This window comes from Ictidomys tridecemlineatus, chromosome 10 (assembly GCF_052094955.1).
Source record: "Ictidomys tridecemlineatus isolate mIctTri1 chromosome 10, mIctTri1.hap1, whole genome shotgun sequence".
NCBI lineage: Eukaryota > Metazoa > Chordata > Mammalia > Rodentia > Sciuridae > Ictidomys > Ictidomys tridecemlineatus.
In genome coordinates, this window is record NC_135486.1 from 74,960,591 (window position 1) to 74,973,400 (window position 12,810).

Sequence of the window (12,810 nt, forward strand, 5' to 3'; positions counted from 1 at the left end):
TACATCATTTCCTAGTGGTTCATGAGGTGTTTGGTACAACATAGTTATTTGTCTAAGTCATTAGAATTCAGTTTATTGCCTTCTTACTTCTGGAGCAAAGTGTCATCAGCAAACCTGGTCACTTCTCTTCAATACTAAACAGTGCCCCATGGAGTGCAAGAATGAAGGAATACACATTCCTGAGCAGAGAAGAGTCCACAAACATTGTCATACCCCTACAAATAACAGAACCAAAGGTTTGGGTTTTGTTGTTGTTGTTTTCCTCAATACTGAGTATTGTTCCCTGGTTAATACCATGTGATCTGGGGCTCAGTGGCCCTAACTGGCAACTGACTCCGTGTACACATGGGAGCAATATCCTGAAACTATTCTGATCTCACTGCAAACAAGAGGAAAAGGCGGCTTTACGTGATGTTCTTCTCCCCCTTTTAGACTTGCTGCTTTTCATTTTGGCATCCTGTTTGTCTTGCTTTTAAGTTTGGTTCAAAATGAGATATCTAAGAACTTAGTAAAAAAAAAAAAAAATTCTTAATTGAAAAAGAGTTCTCAAACAACTACACCAGAAGTAAGAATTTTGTATTATTAACCCTAAATTACACTGCCTGATATTTAAGCTTGTTACAAACTTGGTCTTTTATCCTCAGAGTTGTCTGATGCCAGGAACTGAGGATGTAAAGATGGAAAAGATCTGTCCTTGATCTTGGGCTCACGGCAACAGATTGAAGACAAAAGGGGAGTTTTAATAGGGTGACGGGTACCCTGGTAAATGTTAGCCATGTACTGTGGACGTGGAGAAAGGAAAGCAGCCTGGGGCTGCAAGGAAGCTTCCTGGAAGAGATGGTGCCTGTCAATTAATAGGTTGAGTAAGAACAAGGTAGACAAGAGATGTGGGAAAGGCGATTCTAAGAAAGAGGAACTGACAAGCCAAGGAACAAAGGAAGGAGAAACCTTTATAGGTGGCAAGTGGCAGGCAGCTTGGAATTCCCAGAAGAGAGTGTCACTCTGGAGAATGAAGGACTGCGAGGGTGGCGAGGAGGCAGGGACCAGGCAAATGTCATGTCCAAGAGCTCTGACTTTCTCTTCAGTCAGTGGGAGTTAAGGGTTTCAGGTGAGAAAACGAGAGAATAGAGTTTTGTTGTCAGAATCATTTCTGGCCATCGCTGTAAAGTCTAAAAGTGAATATTCAAGACTAATGGGGTGCGGGGAACAATGTGGAATCTATCATGTCTAGAGAGGAGGGAATAGGAATTCTCTGGAAAAATAGAAATCAGAGGGACACAGGGAAAATAATTCAGAAATAATTAGGAAGTGATGTCATCATGAGTTGGCAATTTAATGGATAGTTTGGTGGGGTGATGAAGGACTCCTTAAGAAGAGGATACCCGGGGTGTCCTGATATTTATGGCTTACGTTCCTTAACAGTGCTACCATGTATGGAACTAGGGAAGGCAGGAAGAATAACAGATGAAAATGACTAGAGATCATAACCAGTGTGGGGTTGGCAGAATCTGAGAAATATCCAATTGGATCTGAGCTTTATGTCTAGAGCTCAGAAGAAAATTATAGAATACAATTTTAGGACTTTTTTTATTCTTAACAGTGTTCCTTGGTGACTCTTCAAATTTATTAACTGAATGTTCCAGTTCAGAATTTTTTAAAAAAACAACAACTTAAATTCTCTATCCTAACCAATATTATGATGCTGTGGTTATCATTTCCATATAGGTAAATTCTGTGTTTCCTTGAGGGATTTCTTTTAGTGTTTTATTCAAGGCTGTCTTAGTACATTTCCTGTTGCTATAACAGAATACCTGAAACTGAGTAAATCATGAAGAAAAGAGATCTATTGTGGCTAATAATTCTGGAGTCTGGAAAGTTCAAGGGCATGGCACCAGCATCTTCCTGCTTTCTGTGAAGGACTCATCCTGCTTCAAGTCATGGTAGAAAACTGAAGGGCAAACTGGAAGGTGCAGAAGGTACAAAACAGGATGTGTAGATTTGCTTTATTAAAAATTTTCTTGTGGTAACTGAAGCAAGTAGTCCTGCCAGAGCAGGACTCAACCTTGAGAGAAAGGGTCCATGCTCATGACCAAACACCTTCCACTAACTCCATCTCCCAACACTGTCCCATTGAAGAAATAAGATCCCAACACATGGACTTTGGGGGGATGTACTTACACTATACCAAAAGGCTCGTGATTTTATAATAAGGTGAATTTTAGTCATTGATTTCTTATTGATTTAAAAATATAAATCAGGCTTCTTTGTAATTGAATATTATACATAAGAAAGCTTCCAGCACTCACAAGGCAATATCCATGTTCTTAAATCTCAGATGCTGTTTCCTTAAAATAAATCTGATTCCATTTCATATCCAAATAGCAAAGCCAAAGTATTATTCACCCCAAACTGGAAGGTTTCCTATTATTTAGAAAAAGATGTAACTTGATGGTATTTTTTTGTGAATAGTTCAATGATTTTTTATTAAGCAAGAATGTTCAATTACCATTTTAACATATTCTTTCAAATATCTTTGATGATCACCAAAATATTCTTCTAGACATCCATGGAAAAGTTTATTGTAAAATATTTCAGCTTCAGCTTATTTTTCTCATAATAAAAATAGAATAAGTGAATCTATATCAGCTGTTGCCTTGGTAACTAGCATATTTATATATTGAGAAAGAACATGAAAATTTCTAAGTGCATTTCCATCCTTATGATATATGCCTGTGTATAGACAAGACCATACACTTCAGATGACTTTAAGTCCAGAAGATTCTTGAAAATGCCTTCTTGTAGACATCTATACAAGCTTCTCTAATAGAAACAGATTCTTCTAACCTGGATCTTGGTGTTTAGTTGATACACAATGAACCATACATGTTGTACAAGAAGGAAATTAACCATTGTTATTTTAAAACATGGAAAAATATTCCTAAAATGATATTTTTGCTTCAACTATTTATTAAATTTCATACATATCTCAATTTTTAAAAGTGATTTTAAATCCAAATTGATTGATAATCACCTATCTGCCTGAGTCCTAGCCTAGGTTGACTCAGTTAAGCATTTCATTTAAGAAATATTCATGACAACTGAATTTATAAAAGTGAATAAAAATCTAGAGGAGGTGAAAGTCCCATATTAGGTAATTATAATACATGCCAGGATGAAAGTATAAACAAGGTATCATAGGAACACAGCCTCAGCCTGAAGGCATCCAGGAAGATTTAGAGAGGAAAATGGGCAGGGAAGGAGATATGCCTGAATTATGTCTTAAGAATAAGGTTTACCCTATAGATGTTTTTGTTTAAGACAAATGAATACTTATATAGATAACTTAACTGATTTTTAACAAATACAAGAAAAATACTCATTATGTAGTTACAAAAGCAATTCTTTCTGTGTGAAGAAAAACCATCAAGAGAGATACCTTACTGAATAAGAAGAGCTCGGTTCAGTGTAACTACATGTGTAAAGCCTGAATTATTGCCAGACATCCACTAGGTACAAAGGTATCTCCCCCAAGGGTTTGCTGGGTGTGAAACTTGAGCTTTAAAAAAGAGTTCTAATCTTGCTGTCCAGAAAGACTGCTTAAAATAGATCTAAGTGTAATTTTACTTGATAATGTACTATTTCCTGGTAAATAAATTTAAAGTTTTGGGTCATGTAAATTATGCTAAATATTTGTTTAAAAACAAGGATGGGTGAGCAAAATCAGAAATCAGAACAAGTACATTGGTAATCAGCATGAAAGAATCAGTCTTTTTAAAATCTTTTTCTTTTCTTTCCGTTTGTTGTTGAGTACTCAGAAAACAGTATCTACAGAGGTTCATAAGATATGGAAGTGAATTGAAAAATAAAGTAAAATTTAATAGAAACCACTGACCTAGAAATTAGGAAAACCCAGAACCTTTCCTTTTTCTGCTGCTGACTCACTTGCAATGTGGTTTTGGTGATGCCCTATCCCATGCTGTGATCTGAATGCTGCACCTCCCCAGACTTCCTGCTGAAACATGATTCCCATCCTTGTGAGACTGAGACTAGGGATTTTAGGAGGAAACTAGGTTATGAGAGTTCCTCCCCCACCCCCACACAAAAGGGATTATTAGTATTAGTATAAAAGAGACTTGAGGGAGACTTCTGCTACTTCCACTGTGGGAGGACAAGTGAGAAGCACCAAGAAGACACCATCTTTATGGCAGACTGCAAGCCCTCAGATTCAGAGGCTGAATCTGTTGGTGATTTGATCTGGGCCCTCTCAGCCTTCAGAACTATGGTCAGTAAATTTATGTTGCTTATAAATTAGGCAGCCTAAAGTATTCCGTCACTGTAGCCTAAGACACTCCAGAAAATCTAGAACTTGGGCCAGGTACCATTTCTAAATAGGCACAGAAGAAATCAGGGATGTTAGTAAACTCATGAACTTGACCATGAGATAGTTACAATCTAGTTTAAAGATAATAGAAAGATTAAATAGTATAATGAGCTCGCTGTGGGACACAGGGAAAGGGAGTTTAAATTCAGACTTTCTATGACTTCATTTCTTGATACCAGATAAGGCCATAGAAGCAATGGGATAATTTGACTGGAACCTATCAGTTTATTCTAGACTTACATACAATATAAGACCAAAAAAAAAAAAAAATTAAGGTAGAATGTCATAGAGAGTTACCCTTACATATTTAAATATATTACATACTTACAATATTTAAAAATGCATGGCAGGAATATACAGGAAACATCAATGGAACAAATTTAAAGTATAAATTGGGGCTTTTATTGTAACTTAGAAGTAGCCTTTCAAATCAAGAAGAAAATGAAATATTCCTTAATAAATGTTATTAACCAAATAAACACTTGTTTCAATTAAGCATTTAAATATAAAACAGCCAATTACTGGCCATGAACAATTAAATATAATGGGAAAGATGTTCAAAAGTTACACTTAGGAAAGAATACTGAGGAGAAAGAAACATGATAAACAAGACTTGAGTACATGAAATTTGTGCATGTACCAATATGTAACAACAAATCCAATATTATGGACAACTATAATGTGCCAAGAAAAAAATATGAAAAGGTAAGCCTGGAGAGCAACAAATCAATAAGAATATCATAAAAAGTAAAGTCATACAATTGAAAGTCATTCTGCAAACTGAGAAACTACTTGAAAAATTTATGTTAGGGAAAATTTAATGCCCTTAGTGATTTTTAATGTGTACTATTAATTACCTGTTAATTTCACAATTTAATTTTTTTAATTGATAATACCCAAGATTGGTTTGCCTCTCTGGAAACTGACTATTCATTTCATTATTTCAAGAGATAAAAATTGACAAACTCTTTTGCAGGGATTTTGGAATATCAATGCTCAGTCTTTACAATATACAATATTTAGATGCAGCATTCTCAGCTGTAAGAATGCCATCTAAGTGAACAAGCATGCATGTGTTTAAAGAAGTAGCCACTAGAATTTCAGCCAAGTGCTATAAGTAAAAGTTAAAAAACACCATTGACCAAACTGTCTAAGGGTAGTGATGGATGGGTTCAGTAAATTAGAGTACGTAGCATGCATTTGTTGTTATGAAACTATAGTTTATTACATAGCTAATATTCTATGTGATAGGTTAATTAAATATCAATAATGTTTTTCTCATAGAAATAGTTTTATCAAAACAAAAGTAGTCCATAGAGCAATAGCATAATAAACCTACCAGTGTTAGATTTCCTAAATTATCTGCTCCGTTAAGATCATTTTTTTTCAGAGCCTCCATTTTGTCCTAATCAATTTTTTATCTAAAACTGCTTTATAATATTGAGGACAAAGATGTGGAGAAGGAAACGGAAAAGACTTGAACATGAGGTGTACTGGAGAAGAGAAAATCAGCAATGGGTTGAGGGTACTTTGGAAAAGGAGAGTTCTGTCTAGAAGAGAAAGTTAAAGAACAAGGAAGAGAAAGCACAATGGGAAAATAAGATGCCACTAAAGATAAGAATAAAGTTTCATATGACCTAAGAAAACATGGCAAGAGCAGACAAAGAACAGGATAAGAGGACCAAGGAAAAGAGTTCATTGATTATTAATCTGGCTTCTGGCATTGGAAGTCAGTCATGAGACCAAAAAAATTAATTAAAATAATAATAGAGTCTCCGAAAGGAAAGAAAGAGACTTTCTGGAAAATGAGTATTTGAGAAGCCATAGAAAAATTTTTGGTAAATTATGACTAAGTGTGCTTGTATAACCCATATGTCAAATATATATAAGCTTGCTATGTGATATAGATAGATGATAGATAGATAGATAGATAGGTAGATAGATAGATAGATAGATGATAGGTAGATAATAGATCAGTAGATGATAAGTAGGTGGTTAAATAGATGATAGATAATATTCTATATATTTATCTATTAGTGGGCAAATAAACATCTGAGATTTTGAGCCACATCTTGGTTACTGTGAATAATGCTGAAAAGCAAATATGCGTTCAAATATCTTTACATGTAGTAATTTCATATCTATCAAACAATCATACAACCATTCTATTTTTAGATTCATTAAGAACCTTTATACTATCCCAATCTGTACTCCCAAAAATAATGTATAAGTATTCCCTTTTCTCCACATTCTCATCAATACTCATTCCATGCATTCTGATAATAGCTATTCTCATAAGTGTGAGGTGGCACCAATAACAATTTTGATTTGCATTTCCCTGATTATTAGCAATGTTGAACACCTGCTGGACATATTCATGTCTTCTTTGGAGAAATATACCCAAATCCTTTAAGCATTTTAATTTGGTTTTCGATTTTCTTGATAATAAGTTGTAAAATTGCTTCATACACTTGAAGATAAAGAAAATATTTGTAAACTACGTATCAGACAAGGGATTAATATTCATAAATTTTTTCTTCACATTCCTATTTAACATTATACTGACAGTATTTTAACAGTTTAATAAAACATATTGAAACCTTTGAAAGAATCTAAAGAAAAGCTTTCTCAAGTGGATTTAGAAAAGTCATATCCTTTAAAGACAATATGCCCAAGTTAATTTTTTATTTATTGGTTCTTTTTATTTATATATGACAATAGAATCTATTTTAACATGAATACTAATAGTAAAAAATGAGAAATAAAAACAATTCCAAGATACATTTACAGTAACACCAAAACACAGCAATACTTAGGTATAGGTCTCAAAAACGTAGGTTTTTATGTCCTGAAAACTACAAAATACTAATTAGAGAAATCAAAAAAGATCTAAATAAATGGAGATGCATACTGTGTTTAGGGAATAGAAGACTCACTGTTAATAATCAATTCAAGCAATGGTTTTCATGCAACTCTAGGCAAAAATCCCATCAGGATTTTTTTTTATAAATATCACTGGCAATTCTAAAATTTATATAGAAAAGCAAAGAAATTACAATAATGAAAACAAATTCTAACACAAAGAAGTTGTGTCCAAAATATACAAAAAATAAAATAAAATATAATGTCTCATAAATCAACCAGAAAGCATCAGAAAATACCTTTCAGAAGCAGGCAAAATGATTTTACAGATTCTTCACCAAAATATATGTACAGATGACAAATGAGTTTATATATATATATATATAGTTTATATATATGCTCAAATTTATTATCCATTAGGGAAATGCAAATTAAAACCATCATAAAATATACCACTATAGACGTACTACAATGGCTATTATTAAAAAAGAAATTTAAAAACCACTGACAATGCCAAATGTTGACAAGGACTTGCAGCAAGTAAAACTGTCAGATACAATGAATGGGATTGCAAAATGATATAGAAAAGTATAGAACATAGTTTGACCATTCCATATAAAGGCAAACCCACACTAACCACCTGACCCATCTTTCCCCCCTTCTCAATGTTTACTCTAGCAGAGTAAATACTTATGTCCACACAAACACCTTGCACAAATGTTTAAAGAAGTTTTATTCATAATTTCTAAGACCTGGAAATCATTGAAATATCCTTTGGCCAATGAACAGACTATGGACAGGATATCCATACAATGGAATGCTAAACAACATTAAGCATGAACGAAGTATTGATTCATGAAGGAACATAATCTTAAAACATGTTGCTAAGTGAAAGAACCATGGTCCAAAGGCTAAATATTCCAGTATCCAATGTGAATGACATTTTAGGGAATGCAACAGCATAGTGCTTACCAGGATTTGAGGGAATGTGATTGGGGACTAGACAAAAGGATAGCCAAATAGGGACAGCATGAGGAAAATTTTAGGGTGATAAATTATATGAATTGTGATGATGATTACATTACTATGCATCTCTCAAAAGTCATAGAATTGTATACAACAAAAAGTGAATTTTATTTTAGTCAAATAAAATTTTAAAGATTTTCTTATTAGTCAAGAGATTTTAGAAAATATAAAAATTATATCAGAAAATAACTTGCAGTATGTAACTATATGATTCAGATAGAGTCAGTGAGATGTCAGTAGTATGTACTGAGGAAATATATAGATAGCTAAAAAAATAAGAAAAATATTCGACTACAAATCTTTAAACTTATTCATGAATTTGTCTTTATGTAGAGTAGCAAAGTTAATTGGGTTTGGCCTCAGTCATTTAGATAAACATCATTGGTACAGTAGATTCTTATTAAATTAAAAATTCTCAACCTTCCACACCAGTTGCATTATAAAATTTGGAGTATAGTCCATTCCACATTTCAGGAACATAACCTTCAGGAGTTTGATCATTTTATAAAAATGTGCCCTGAGACATTGGGGACCCTACCAACCACACAATACTTGCTTCTAGAAAGTTTGTGAATGCTTTGAACTGTCCTCAGCAGTTCCTGCAGAGCTGAGTAGGTTCCACTTGCCAGTGATCTCATGAGGTTGCTACCATGGTTTGCTTTATTGATTATCAGTCTGCTGTATTGCCATTAAGGTTGACAAGGTTAATATTACACCATGGTTTCTTTCTCTGACCTCCAGAGATTATAAAATTACGTTCAGCAGATTTTCAGGATTTAAAACATGTTGATACTATTACGGTTGTTTTCTTTTCCAATGGCAAACCTAACACTAAACATTTTGAAGACCCTACCCAGTTCCCATATAACAGTGAACTGAGATTTTTTCTTTTTCCCATATGATGTTCTTCTTAATGGCAAAACTCTCCTGTGTACTATTTCTCTATTTATAGAGCAGACAATTCAACTCCAGGCAGGTGGTTCTATTGAAAGATAAACAAACTTGTAAGGAACCCCCACTGGTTAGGAAATGGCCAACTGTGCAACAGGGCTGGCTGCAGGTGACTGAGCCCATCCGGGGATGTGGTCATTTACTACAAAGCTGGGGATCCCACAGCGTCCTTGGCCAAGGAACAGCTGGTGCTTCCAGTATTTTTATCTCTTAACAAAAAATCAAACTCAATGACCATACAAACTGGTTAATACTGTCAGTTGGGTTTTCATCTAATATATCAGACTCCAAAATATCATCCTTACTTCCTTTGCCTAATGTGCTTATTGATGTCTGAGGATCTTTTAGAGGATTTTGTTGAAAAGTGTTACCTTTGAAAATGTGATTTGGTCCAGCTCAGGCATCTTGGCGATATGTGCCTTCCCGTCTCATTGCTTCTTTCCCTGTTTCTCTTCACCACTGGGATAAGTAAGATATTGAATATTCTGACATGAAAGGAAGGGATACATAATGACAAGAATTCCTCTCTCAGAAGTGGATATCTTTCTGCATGCCCTTTTGCAATTTGCAACTCTAATCCATGGTCTCCTTGGACCTTTTTATTGCCTGGTTAATGAGCCCATATTGAATCCTCTTGCCTCCTCCTCACTAATTAAACCTGCTACTATTATATGAGGCCTTCCTGGTGATTGTGTCCCTTCTTTATAATAGCACTTTGCCTCTCATCTAAGACTTTCCTTCTGGTTTCCTTAAGTAGCAAGAATGTCTATTGGGAAACTAGCATCTTAACAATATATAGTCCAATCAAGACATAATAATGATTCTACAACAAAATACAAAAATTGCTCTTAAAAAAACTTATGAGGTCAAAAGGTATGCAATTGATAAAATCAGAAGTACATTTATAGATATGGTGCTTGTTATGGTTGGAGAAGTGTCTACCAAGGGTCCATGTGTTAAAGACTTGGTCCCCAAACTGTGGTGCTACTGGATGGTGGTGCAACCTTTGAGAAGCAGGCCTATTGAGAAGTCTTTAGGTCACTGTAGGTATGACTTTACTTTCTCTTTTTCCCCTCTTTCTTTCTCTTTCTTAGTTTCTGGCCAAGAGATGAATGATTTTGCTTAACCATGCACTCCTACTATGATGTGCTGCCCCCAAAGCAAAGCAACCAACAAATCATGGACTAGAGCCTCCAGAACTGTGAACAAAATTAACTTTTTTCTCTTTATAAATTGACTACTGCCTCAAATACTTGTTATAGTAACAGTGAACACAGTATTGAAACAGAACTTTGTGATGTTGAAAACATTTATTTAGATACAAAAGGGAAAAGTAAACTGTGGCAACAGATGTGATGGGGAAAGATATTTTAGGAATCCAAACACAAGGGAATTGATGGGATGATGGAGGTACCTGAAAGTTTATAACAGAAAACAAGTATTATCAGATCTGCATTTAAGAGTCTACTCTGGAGAACTATGGAGTTTAGGTTTGAGACAGATATGACTCTAGTCAATAAAACCATCTATTAGATTGAGTTGTTGTCACCATTCAGGAGAGAAACTATGCCCAGAGTGGGTGTAGAAGGAAATTTCTGAAAGCTTTTATAAAATATATAGTTTTTATTTTCTAGCTTCTCCACTACAGCTACAAACTAGATAGGTCCTAGCTAACAGGGACATGGTAAAAAAAGAATTTGTTACTAAAATCCAAGATAAAACCTACAGTCCTTTCAATTTTGCTTAATGATTAAGATCATTTGTTGGAGATAACATAAAAAGGTTTAATGATAGCATACAAAAAAATTGAATAAAAATAAAGTTAATGCTAATCATTTGTTGAACCACTGTAGTTCATGACAGGAAGAATTCAGATAGGATCTGAGACTTAAGATTAGATGAAACTTTCTTAACTTTTTAATCATCAATATTATTGAACAGTAGGCTCTAGACACATATGGAGTCATAGCTTGTTGCCCATCAGTCTAAATGACCACATTTAGACTTTTCTCCATAGAGAGCAAGTTAGCCTTTCAAGTCCAGTTCATTATATTTTCAAAGAGAAGTGAATGAGTTACATCTTTTCTAAGGACGTGTTTTTCTTTTGTTGTTGTTGTTGTTATATGGACTTCTTTCATTTTTCTGACAGTAAATTTGTTGATTGATTTAAAATCCTGTGCTCCATGCTGACTTCACATTGTCCTCATCTTGTCACTACTCCTTCAAGGTGGTAGCCAGTCACAGCTTCTAAAATACAAGCAAAGTAAAAGACTAACTCTGTCACTGCAAGGCCATACTTGATGTCCATCATCTTCCTCCTCTGTTATCCTATCCAGCTTGCTCTCACCTTCAGCTCTACTTCCTTTGGTCAAGGTTACTTGTCTGGTGAGGTAACCCAAACTTTCATTTCTAAGGAATCTGAGCTCCTCGTTCTCATGCACATCTCAGGCTGTGGTAGTGTCAGTTGGCCATTCATTAGCTATCAGCAGAACATCGGTAAGTTCTAAATGTTCTGCTTGTTGTCACAGCACAGAGGAGTAACCCTCTAACTTCATGAGAGTGAGTGTCAGTTACTGCTGCCAATATACTAATTCCTTTTTGGCCCTTGTGAGAAGCCCAAAATGGTCACATGGAAATAATTTATTGATGTTTAGTAGAATTCCTTCTGTGTCCTCTAATTCCCCTCCTACCAGGAATTAGGATCTCTAATGTACAGAAATCTAGTTTCCTGGACACATAGTATCCAAGTGATTTGATTAGAATAAATAGTGAGGGCGGACAACTCCTAATTTCACCCATGCTTCATAGATCCATGTTTATAGCATTCAGTTTCACAAACAAGGTCATCTCTCATGGTCTCATCTCCCTGTTATGACTTAGTTCCATAATTAATGAGGTTGCTTCACTGCTCTGTGAGGGTATCAGTTTTATGCCGTGAAAGGTAGGACCAGTGGATCTCATGGTCATATGTCCATTGTGGTATCACTTTTGCTATATAGTGGATCACTTGAGCATCTGACAATGGCACTGACTGAGGTAGCACAAAAAAAGAAAGAAAAATCTATACCTAGAATATGTATGTATCTGTCCCAGTAAGGATGATTCATACAAGGGTAGAAACTATCCAATGTCAGAAGCTTATCACCAAGTGGCTAGATGGTCTCCTTGAAAGATTGTAGAGTAGGAGTTTTAGCAGCAATGGTAGTTAGAATAAGTTTAGTGAGATGGGTCTCTAATGCCAACTAAGCCATGTTGTTATGATTTGGATCTAGAAGTATCCTCCCCAAAGCTCTCATATTAGTCACAATTTGGAGGGGAAAAGATTGGGTTATGAGGGCTGTAACCTCAGAGTTGATTAATCCATTTGATGGATTAATAATTTGAGTAGACTCTTGGTGGTAATTATAGGTAGATGGACATGACTGGTGGAAGTATGTTACTGGTATTATGCCTTTGCCTTTGGGGACTTTACCTTCCCCTCACCCCCTCCCTCTGCTTGCTGGTTGCCATGAGCTGAGTAGCTTCCCTTAACCATGCCCTTTGGTCATGATATTCTAATTCACCTCTAGCCCAGAGCAATAAAATCAGAG